The 12200-nt window shown below is 41.2% G+C and overlaps 1 protein-coding gene across 5 annotated transcripts in view; it reads left to right on the top strand.

Moving 5' to 3' along the window:
• Window positions 1718-12200, top strand: part of YEATS2 (YEATS domain containing 2) — a 106964-nt gene continuing 96481 nt past the window's right edge. For all 5 annotated transcript variants that reach the window (XR_001917993.1, XM_018047375.1, XM_018047382.1 and 2 more), the window contains exon 1: window positions 1718-1903. The gene's annotated coding sequence lies outside the window, so the exon portion shown is untranslated. The remainder of the gene's footprint in view (window positions 1904-12200) is intronic.

The following is a 12200-nucleotide window of genomic DNA, read 5'->3' as shown; positions in this document are numbered from 1 at the left end:
AAATTGTAGACATGCAGCAGCCTGGAGAATCCCAGGGACGGGGGAGCCTGGTGGGCTGCCGTCTATGGGGTTGCACAGAGTTGGACATGACTGAAGCGACTTACCTGCAGCAGCAGCACCATTTCAGATTGTTTGTTCTCCTTAACGCCACTGTCTTTTCCTAAGCTCTGATCAATGTGAGACTTCTGCCAGAATTGGGCAGCCTTCCAACCTGGGCCAGAGACAGTGGGCTTCAAGATTCCTTCACACTTAGCTGGATATTTCTAATCCCCTGCCTCAGGGTTAGATCCCCAAAGTAGGAGAATACAGATATATCCATGCTGACCACTTATCCTACCTCTTTCTCTGTGAAATTTATTTTTATCTCCCAATTCCCATTCTCTCTTTGGGTTTTAGCATAAGGCTAAGTGAGTTCTTTCCAGGCTTTTCAGATTAGATTGACTGTCAATCTCACAAGGGCAGAAACTGTTTTGTTCATTTCTGATCCACAGTATCTAACATAGTGCTAGGCACATAGTGCCAGGACATAGAATAGAAACACACAAAAAGATTGCTAAACAAATATTGCTTTCTTTTAAAAGATATTTATTTATTTGGCTGCACCAGGTCTTAGTTGCGGCACACAAACTCTTAGTTGTAGCAGGTGGGATCTAGCTCCCTGACCAGGGATGGAACCCAGGCTCCCAGCATTGGGAGTCTGGAGTCTTAGCCACTTCTCTTAGCCACAAGAGAAGTCTTGAACAAATATTTTTAATCTGCCATTAAACTAAATAGACATTAAGATCAGGAGGCCAACAATGACATTTTATAAATCCCTGTATTCCCTTATCATGCAGGGCTTTGGAGTAAGTTTCTGGCCCCACTATTCATTTATTCAACAAATACATTTTGACTGCATACTATGTGCAATGCACTGGGCTTGCTATTGACAATATAGGAGTAAATCCTTTAAAACGTTTTTACTAAACATCAAACACATTCAAAAAATTGATAACATGTATGTAAAGTGAAAAAAAATGTAAAGGGTAAAATTTTACCCTTTAAACCTTGGTCATTTCAATGGTAAATCTTTACCTAGTGAAGAAAACAGATTGAAGGGGGACAGAAATAGATCCCTGGAGACCAGATGTGAGGCTATAGCAGACTTGGGCAGATAGATGTGGGATTTGCTGTACCGGGGCACAGGGAGAAGGAAAAGGAAGGCTGAGCTCAAGAGATATTTAGGTGGAAAACAGTACCTGATGGACTGTTACTCACTAGTTGCATGACCTAGATAAGATCCAACCTTTCTGAGCCTTCGTTCCTGCATCTGTAAAACAGGTTAGTAATAACTATAGTTATTTGTATCCCTAACACCTAGTATAAAGCTTGGTATATGATTAAACACACGAAAATCATAGCTACTGTTTTCTTTGCTGTGGAAGCTTCATAAATGCCGGCAGAATATTTTCTTGGGGCTGCAACTTGTTACCTTCCTCTAAGGAGAAAACTATGTATGATGGTGCCTTCACCAGAATAGACGCCCATTCTCCCCAGGCAGCAGGGCAGTACAGGTCACGGTGAGAGTCTGGCACAGTCTCAGCCCCGGCCCGGCCCCGGCCCCGGCTCCGCCCACAACCTTGCGAGCTCTGTCCCCCCGCCCACAACCTCTCGAGCTCCGCCCCCGGAACCTCGCGCGTCGCCGCCGCCGCCGCGGCGCGCGCCCCGCCCCGTCCCTGGTGCTGACGTCCGGGCCAAACGGGCCGGGCGGGCTCCGCCGTGCCGTGTGCTTCCGCGGGCTCCGGGGTCGCTGGGGCCTCGTGGTGGGGCGGCTCTGTGGGGCTCGGCCCGCTTCCTCCCCTCCCCCGTGCCCTCTCGCGGCACCCGGCGGTGTCTGCGCTTCAGCCGGAGACCCAGAAAGAGGGTAAGTGTTGGCGGGAGCGAGATGGGACCGCCGGGCGCGCGCTCCGCTCTCCCGGGCATTGTCTGGGCGGGGGCGGCGCGGGCACGTGCGCGCCCCTCCCCCACCCCGCCTGAGGCGCCGGCCCCCTGGCTGAGGGGAGGGAGGGGACGAGTGACTGTGGAGCCGAGAGGCCCGGAGGAGGAAACTGGGTCCAGGGTGAGTGTGTGTGGCTGGGGAGTCTCCGCAGCGGGAACCCGGAATTTGGGTGTGAGGGGTGTTCTTTCTAAGGGGCACCGCGCTTTCTGAGAGGATATGGGTTCCCTGGGCCCCAGTGGCGGGAGCTTTTAGGATGTTAAACCTGGTGGCCTGCGGTGGGATTGGAGACAAAATTTGGTCCCAGCACCGGCAAGTTGTGAATTTATCAGCAAGAATCCCTTCAACCTGTCGCCTTCCCTATCGTTCCTCTCCGCCGTGAAGGATGAGTAGGATTTAGAAAGGTGGAGGATATTCCAGGGATGGTGCCCGCTTTAAAGCATCAGAGCTGTGAGACAGCGCCGGGTTGGAGTGAAAAGCTTGGGAAAATGAGTACTTGGGAAAAGAAAGGCTGGTTTGGTGGGTTGTGGCCAGATTGCAGAAGACAGGTTTATCTCATAACCTTTTTTTTTTTAATGAGTGTAATTATGTTAAAAAAAAAAAGTGGAAGAAAATACTACCAGTAAATCTACAACCCTGACTTCTCATTCTTAGAATTTTGATGTTTGCTTGTATTTTCTTCTAAGCTTGTAACTGTTACTGAGTTTTAACTACCATTTTGCATTCCCTTTTTTCGTTTACATGTTAAAATGCAATGTAATGTTATGTACTATTCAGCAATATAATTTACTTTCTTAATGAGCAAGGAGCAGGCATTCATAGAAAAATTTTAAAAATACGGGAAAGAAAAATGAGGAAAGGTACCATAGTTTTATTGTGTAGAGCTATTATCATTGAGTATATTTTCGGTTGTGGATGTTCTTTGAAAGATAGGAGTAGGTGAAGCTGTTCTTAGGAATTTCACTTTTATGAGAATTCTTTGAAGGTTTTAAGAAGGAAAGCATAATCTGACTGCTGTGCAGAGGAAGAGAGCAAGAGAGGAAGCTGGAAGGTTGGGTAGTTTACAGTACTTTGGACTAGGTCCATGGTTTGGAGATGGAGGAGAGTAGAAAGATTAACAGTTATTTTGGAGGTAGAATGAACAAGACTTGGAAATGAATTGGTGAGGGAAAGGGAGAACTCTGCTTTTTGATACTTGTTTTGAGCAACTTTGAGTAGATGGCAGCGTTCACTGAGAAGAATGGAAGAGAGCAGTTTGAGATGGAAGAAATCATGAATTCTGTTTTGGGTGTATTACATTTGAAATGTATTTTAGATATGAAGTCAGTATATTGAGGCAGTTGGATGTACAGGTTTGGAGCTTCCAGAACAGAGCCTAGAGTTGGAGATAAAAATTTGAGAGTACTCAGTATATAGATGATATTCAAAGTTATGAGACCACCTGAGAGCACTTCATGGCAAATAGATGGGGAAACAGTGGCAGACTTTATTTTTGGGGGCTCCAGAATCCCTGCAGATGGTGATTGCAGCCATGAAATTAAAAGATGCTTACTCCTTGGAAGGAAATTATGACCAACCTAGAAAGCATATTAAAAAGCAGAGACTACTTTGCCAACAAAGTCCGTCTGTCAAGGCTATGGTTTTTCCAGCAGTTCTGTGAGAGTTGGACTGTCAAGAAAGCTGAGTGCTGAAGAATTGATGCTTTTGAACTGTGGTGTTTGAGAAGACTCTTGAGAGTCCCTTGGACTGCAAGGAGATCCATCCAGTCCATCCTAAAGGAGATCAGTCCTGAGTGTTCATTGAAGGATTGATGTTGAAGCCGAAACTCCATTACTTTGGCCACCTGATGCGAAGAACTGACTCATTTGAAAAGACCCTGATGGTGGGAAAGATTGAAGGCGGGAGGAGAAGGGGACAACAGGATGAGACGGTTGAATGGCATCACCGACTCGCTGGACATGAGTTTGAGTAAACTCCGAGAGTTGGTGAAGGACAGGGAGGCCTGGCGTGCTGCAGTCCATCGGGTCGCAAAGAGTCAGATACGACAGAGCAACTGAACTGAGAGCACTTAGGTAAACACTATATAGAAAAGTGAATAATAGAGTGAGACTCAGGCATTCTAATGCTTGAAGATCTTATAGAGGAAGAAGATTGAGCACAGGACGGAAGGAACAGCCAGTGAGGTAGGAGAAAAAGCAGGAAACTAGTATCATGGGAGCCATGAGAAATAGGTTTCTGGTCCACGGAGTCTTGGCTCCTCAGTGCTTCTGAGATGTTTAATGAGGTGCTCACTTGGATTTGGCAACACAGAGGTTATTAGTTTGGTCATTGGCGTTACTAACCAGACTGGAAGTTGGAGGTGGAAACATATGGAAGTAACTGAATGGGAGTGAGGAAGAGAAGACAATGAGTGTGAATTAGGAGTAAGTGTCCCTTGTTCAACATACCTTATTTTCATTTCTCCCCAAACTAAATTTGATAGTTGAAAATGGTGTTTTGTTTCATGTTTCATTCCTTTATACTGGTATGTTTGAACATTTTTCACTTTTATTGGCCGTTTGTGAATTTCTGTTCCTGTCCTCTGTGCATCTTTTTCCTTTTTTTTTCCTCTGTGCATCTTTTTATTTGTGCTTGTCACTTTCTAATTGATTTTCTAATTATCAGGAGCTCTCTAGATTCTAAAAATATGTAGCCCGATGGAGAGCTTACAGAATTGTCCCCCTAATGTGTCCTCCCCCAGAATAAATGAGTTTATTATCTGTACTCCATCAGGAAGAACATAGTTAATAATGGAAAAACCATACTTGACCATTTAACTTTTACATATACAGTTTTAAAATTGTAGTAAAATACACATAACATAAAATTTACCACCATAACCATTTCTCACTGGTGTCAAATACATTCATACCATTGTGCAGCCATTACCACCATCGATCTCCACAGCTCTTTTCATCTTGTAAAACTGAAACTGTACCCACTAAACAATAACTTCTCATTTCCCCCTTACCCCCAGCCTACGGCCATTCAGCTTTCTGTCTCTGTGTTATTGACTACTCTAAATATCTCATATAAGTGGAATCAAACAGTATTTGTCTTTTTGTGACAGGTTTATTTTACTTCGCATAATGTCCTGAAGGTTCGTCCATGTTGTAGCTTATGTCTGGATTTCATTCCTTTTTAAGGCTAGATAATATTCCAGTATCTGTATATTTTTTCTTATTGTTCAGTTGCTCAGTCGTGTCTGACTCTGAGACCCCACGAACTGTAGCCTGACAGGCTCCTGTGTCCATGGGATTATCCCAGCAAGAATACTGCAGTAGGTTGCCATTTCCTACTCTAGGGAATCTTTCTGACCCAGGGATCAAACCCTCTCTCTTGCGTCTCCTGTATTGGTAGGTGGATTCTTTACCACTGTGCCACCTGGGAAGCCCCCTGACTATCTCCTAGAGTTTGCTGAAATTCTTGTCAGTTGAGTCCTTGATACTATCTGATTATCTCATCTTCTGCCACCCCCTTCTTTCTCCTTCAGTCTTTCCCAGCATCTGGGTCTTTTCTAATGAGTTGGCTCTTCCCATTAGGCGGCCAAAGTATTAGAGCTTCAGCATCAGTTCTTCCAGTGAATATTCAGGATTGATTTCCTTTAGGATTGACTGGTTTGATTTCCTTAGAGTCCAAGGGACTTTTTAAAGAGTCTTCTCTAGCACCACAGTTCAAAAGTATCAGTTCTTTGGCGCTCAGCCTTCTTTATGATCGAACTCTCACATCCATACATGACTGCTGGAAAAACGATAGCTTTAACTATATGGACCTTTATCGGCAAAGTGATGTCTCTGCTTTTTAACATGCTGTCTAGGTTTGTCAGAGCTTTCCTTCCAAGGAGCAGGCGTCTTTTCATTTCATGGCTGCAGTTGCCATCCGCAGTGATTTTGGAACCCAAGAAAATAAAGTGTGTCACTGCTTCCACTCTTTACCCCCTTCTGTTTGCAAGGAAGTGACGGGACTGGATTCTTAGTTTTTTGAATGTTGAGTTTCAAGCCAGCTTTTTCACTTCTTTTTTACCCTTATCTAGAGGCTCTTCAGTTCCTCTTCATTAGTTCCATACCAGTAGAGTGGTGTCATCTGCATATCTGAGGTTGTTGATATTTCTTCTAATAATCTTGATTATTCCTGCTCGTGATTTATCCAGCCTGGCATTTCACATGATGTACTTGGCCTATAAGTTAAATAAGCAGGGTGACAAAATACAGCCTTGTTGTACTTAGTTTCCTAATTTTGAACCCGTCCATTGTTCTATGTCCAGTCCTAACTTTTACTTCTTGACCTGCACACAGGTTTCTCAGGAGACAGGTAGGGTGGTCTGGTACTCCTATCTCTTCAAGAATTTTCCAGTTTGTTGTGAGCCACACAAAGACTTTCGTTTAGTTGATGAAGCAGAAGTAAATGTTTTTCTGGAACTCCCTTGCTTTCTCCATGATCCAATGGAATGTTGGCAATTTGATCTCTGGTTCCTCTGCCTTTTCCAAATCCAGCTTGTACATCTGGAAGTTCTCAGTTCACATATTGTTGAAGCCTTGCCTGAAGGATTTTGAGCATTACCTTGCTAGCGTGTGAAATGAGCACAGTTGTGAGGTAGTTTGAACATTCTTTGGCATTGCCCTTCTTTGGGATTGGAATGAAGATTGACCTTTCCCCTTTGTCATGACAAGGCTGTGATCCATGAAGGAGCCATCTGTATGAAGGAGCCATCTGTATGTCTGTATATACCACATTTTATTTATCTATTCATCTGTTAATGAACACTTAAGTTGTTTCCAGCTTTTGGCTCTTGTGAATAATGCTCCTAGGAACATGGGTACATAGATACTTGTTTGAGTCCCTGCTTTCAGTTTTATGGGCTATTTACTTAGAAGTGGAATTGCTGGATCATACAGTAATTCTGTTTTTAATTTTTTGAAGAACCTCCTCACTGTTTTCCATAGTAGCCACACCATTTTGTTTTCCCACCAGCAGTGCACAAGGTTTCCAATTTCTTCACATTCTGGCCAACACTTTTCTGGTGGATTTTTTTTCTGTTTATTTATTTTTGATAGTAGCCATCCTAATGGTGTTAGATGATAATCTCTGTGTTTTTGATTTGCACTTCCTTGACATTAGTGATGTTGAGTATCTTTTCATGTGCTTATTGGCCATTTGTATATCTTTGCAGAAATGTCAATTCAAATTCTTTTATCCATTTTAAATCAAGCTTTGTATTTAGGTCTTTGATTCATTTCAAGTTAATTTTTGTTAATTTAGGCATTAGTAAAGGGTCCAACTTTCTTTTTTTTTTTTTGCATATAAATGTCCAGTTTTCCTAGCAATATTTGTTGAAAAGCCTTTTTCCCCCAACTGAATGGTCTTGGCACCCGAGTCAGAAATCATTTGACCATATATGCAAGAGTTTATTCTGGGCTCTCTATTTTATTCCATCTGTCTATATATATGTTTTTATGCCAATACCATATTGTTTTGAGTACCACACTGTGGCTTCTACTGAGTTTTGGAATCACGAGATATGAGTCCTCCGGTTTTGTTCTTTTTCAAAATTGTTTTGATTATTTAGGGGCCCTTGAGATTACATATAAATTTTAGTGTTGAGTTTTTCTGTTTCTGCAAAAAGTGTTTTTGAAATTTTGATAGGGATTGCATTGAATTTGTAGATGGCTTTGGTTGGTATTGACTAACAATATTAAGTCTTCCAATCCATGAAAATGAAGTGTGTTACCATTTATTTGTCGTCTTTAATTTCTTTCAGCAATATTCTGTAGTTTTCATTGTGTAAGTTTACCTTCTTGGTTAATTCTAAGTATTTTATTCTTTTTGATGCTTTTATAAATGGAAATATATTGTAATTTCCTTTTCAGTTGTTCATTATTTGTGTATAGAAATGTGACTGATTTTTATGTGTTGATTTGGTATCTTGCTTTTTTCTGTTCATTTATTGTAACAGTTTTTTGGTAAATCTTTAGGGCTTTCTACATATAAGATCGTATCCCCCCATATTAAAATTCCCTTATATTCATTCAGTGAATACACTATAATTTGCTATGGACTATTTCCAGTTTTTTTAATTATAAAATATATAGATAGAGAAGAACTAATACTTAATACTTTAAGTTGTAAATCTGTAAGAACAGCCCATGTATGTGTGTCACCAGGCTTGAGAGTCTTTCCTTAGGATAGACTCTCAGAAATACTTGATCCTCTTCTCTCTTTTCATTCAGTCATAGAGGATAGAATTCTTCACCTCCATCTCCTTAAATTGGCCCCAACCTCTCTGCCTTTAAATGTGCCCCCGTTTCAGCCTGTTTTCTACACTGCTGTTGAATGGAGTGTGAGAATCAGGTTCAGTGCACTTTTCCCTCATAGAAAACAAGACTTATGCAGCAGATTGTTTCTATAGTATCTGTTCTATGGGAGTTAGGAAAAAAAGTTTCTTAAAGGCTGGAGTGCATGTCATAGATGAATTGGAACTTAATTTCATTCTTGGAAGGATGAATAGCATTTCAGTAAGTGGAGAGAAGGTAGGAATGAAACATGAACCTGTTGGAAGGTGATAAGGAGAAGTTCAGGCATGTGAACTTTGATGACTGTAGACAAGGAGAGGTAGAAGAACTAGTTCTACTAACCAAGGATTGTTTATTCTGTTGATCTGAAGAGTGAGTTTGGGGTAAGTGTAGGGAGAGACCTGTTTTGTGGCGGTAATGAAGGCTGATGGTGACCAGAATGCAGAGCAGGCAGGGGCTTAAACTTTATTTGTAATGTTTTATTTACATAATTGTGCATGCATTGGTGATTGTTATCTATTTTGTTTTTTAATTACTTTTTAGTTTATTGGAGAGTGTATATCCTTTTTTATTGAGATGTAGTTCACGTAATGTAAAATCCACCACTTTAAAATGTATAATTCAATGTCTTTTAAAGTGTATTCACAATGTTATGCAACCATTCACATGTGCTTAGTGACTTAAGTCGTATCTGACTCTTTGTGACCCCATGGACTATAGCTTGCCAGGCCTTTGTCCAGGGGATTTTCCAGGCAAGAATACTGGAGCGGGTTGCCATTTCCTCCTCCTGGGGAATCTTCCTGACCCAGGGATTGAACTTGCATCTCCTACATTTGCATGCAGTTTCTTTACTACTGAGCCACCTGGGCAGGCCTGTGCAACCATTACTGCCATCTGATTCCATAACATTTTCGTGATTCCAGGAAGAAGCCCCATACCTATTTGCAGTCAGTCCCAGTTCCCTCCACCCCTCCCTCCCTGGGAGCCACTTTCTGTGCCTAGGGATTTGCCTATTTCTGGGTATTTCCTGGAAATATTAGATTGGTGCAAACATAATTGCACTTTTGGACTGTGAATTTTGAATCAAGGCTCAAACACATCTTTATCAATCAAAATAGGAACCATTACAGTCAACACATTTTTGCCAATGAGAAATAAGTTGGCTTATTCCTGTAGTGTAAAAATCTGTTCTTTGGGAACAGACTTTTGGACTGTGGGAGAAGGCTAGGGTGGGATAGTTTGAGAGAATAGCATTGAAACATATATATTACCATATGTGAAAAAGATGACCAATCCAAATTCAATGCATGAAACAGGGCACTCAAAGCTGGTGGACTGGGACAACCCGGAGGGATAGGGTGGGGAGGGAGGTGGGAGGGGGGTTCGGGACTGGGGGACTCATGTACACCCATGACTGATTCATGTCAATGTATGGCAAAACCCACCACAATATTGTAAAAAAAATTAGCCTCCAATTAGAATAAATTAATTAAAAAATCTGTTCTTTGGGATTTGATGAACTCTTGGAAAGTGTTTTTTGCCTCCTCCTGGTTGTGGAAGCATTTTCCCTGCAAAAACTTGTCAAGATGCTTGAAGAAGTGGTAGTTGGTTGGTTAGAGGTCAGGTGAATATGGCAGATGAGGCACAACTTCATAGCTCAGTTCGTTCAACTTTTGAAGAGTTGGTCATGCGATGGGTGGTCAGGCATTGTCTTGGAAAAGAATTGGGCCCTTTTTGTTGACCAGTGCTGGCTGCAGGGATTGCAGTTTTCAGGTGCATCTCATTGATTTGCTGAGCGTACTTCTCAGATGTAATAGTTTCACTGAGATTCAGAAAGCTGTAGTGGATCAGATGGCCAGTGACCATGACCTCTTTTTGGTGCAAGTTTGGCTTTGGAGCTGCTTTTCTTGGTCCAGCCACTGAACTAGTCATTGCCAGTTGTATAAAATTCATTTTTTGTCACACATCACAAGCCAACTGAGAAATGGTTTGTTGTTGTTGCATAGAATAAGAGAAGATGACACTTCAAAATCAATTTTTTTTAAAATTTTTGGTCAGCTCATGAGACACCCACTTACTAAGCTTTTTCACCTTTCCAGTTTGCTTTAAATGCTGAATGACGGTAGAATGGTCGAGATTGAGTTCTTTATCAACAACTTGTGTAGTTGTAAGAGGATCAGCTTTGATTGCTCTCAGTTGGTCGTCGTCAACTTCTGATGGCTGGCCGCTACACTCCTAATCTTCAAGTCTCATTTCCTTTGCAAAACTTCTCGAATCACCACTGCACTGTACATTTGTTAGCAATTCCTGCACCAAATGTGTTGTTGATGTTGTGAGCTGTCTGCACTACATTATGACCTATTTTGAACTCGAATAAGAAAATCACTTGAATTTGCTTTTTGTCTATCATCATTACCATAGTCTAAAATAAATAGAAAATACACAGTAATAAATCATTACATTAGCAAAAAAAAACAAAGTGAGAAATGCATATTAAAATGATGTATAACATAACCGCATTTATTTAAGAATGTATTCCAATATCAAATGGTAAAATTCAACAATGAAAAACCACAATTACTTTTGCACCAACCTTATTAATCAAATAAATGTGGCCTTTTGTATTTGGCTTCTTTCATTTAATTAGCATGGTATATTCAGAGTTGATCTGTGTAGTAGCATGTGTCAGTACTTCATCCTTTTTTATTGCTTAAAAATCCATTGTATGACTGTTACCACATTTTGTTTATCCAGTCATCAAAGGATAGACATTTGAGTTGCTTCCATTTTTTTTCACTGTTATGAATAATGTTGTGAACATTCACACACATACAAGTTTTTGTGTGGACATAGGTTTTCAGTTCTGTTGAAGATAAACCTAGGTGTGGAGTTGCCAGGTCACATAGTGATTCTGTGTTTAACTTTTTGAGGAACTGCCAAACTTTTCCACAGCAGCTGCGCTATTTTACATTTCTACCAACAATGTGTGAAGGGTCACACTGTGTATTCTTTTTACATTTTTTGACAGTCTCTGTTTAATATTTGTGTGTGTTTAAATAGCTTCATTGAGGGACAGTTGGCATACCACAAACTGCACACACACAAACTGTATGACATGGTAAATTGTGATAAGTTTATGCATCTGTGAAAACATCACCACAGTCAAGATAGTAAACATATGCATTGGCCCCCAGTTTTTTCTCTTGTCCCTTCAGGATCCTTCTTTCTCCCCTCCCCATTGTTTCCTCATACCAGGACAACCGCTGATCAGGTTTCTGTCGTCATAGACAACTCCTCATTTTGTAAAAATGTTATCATTGTAGTATATTCTTTTTTCTTAAGCTGGCTTCCTTTTCTCCGTATTGTTTTGAGATTAATTCATGTTGTGATGCATGTATCAGTTAATTCTTTTTTACTTATGAATATAGTGTATGGATGTGTTGCAGTTTGTTTATCCATTCACCTTTTAATGGACATTTGGGTTGTTTCTAGTTTTTGGCTATGACAAAATTGCTGTGAACATTTGTTTTTGTATGAACATAAGCTTTAATTTCTCTTGGGTAATACATAGGGTGGAATGGCTGGGTCTCGTGGAGGTGGTGGTGCTGGTTCAGTCACTCAGTTGCGTCTGACTCTTGTGACCCCGTGAACTGTATAGCCTGCCAGGCTCCTCTTCCTGGGATTCTTCAGGCAAGAATACTGGAGTAGGTTGCCATTTCCTTCTCCAGGGGATCTTCCCAACCCAGGAATTGAACCTGGGTCTCGTGCATTGCAGGCAGGTTCTTTACCGACTTAGCTATAAACTGCCAAACTGTTTTCCAGAGTAGTTTTACTGTTTTTACCTTCCCACCACCAATGAATGCGAGTTCCAGCTATTTCACATTCTCTGCAGTTTT

This window comes from Capra hircus, chromosome 1 (genome assembly GCF_001704415.2).
Source record: "Capra hircus breed San Clemente chromosome 1, ASM170441v1, whole genome shotgun sequence".
Classification (NCBI taxonomy): domain Eukaryota; kingdom Metazoa; phylum Chordata; class Mammalia; order Artiodactyla; family Bovidae; genus Capra; species Capra hircus.
This window is presented reverse-complemented; position numbering and strand designations above follow the sequence as displayed.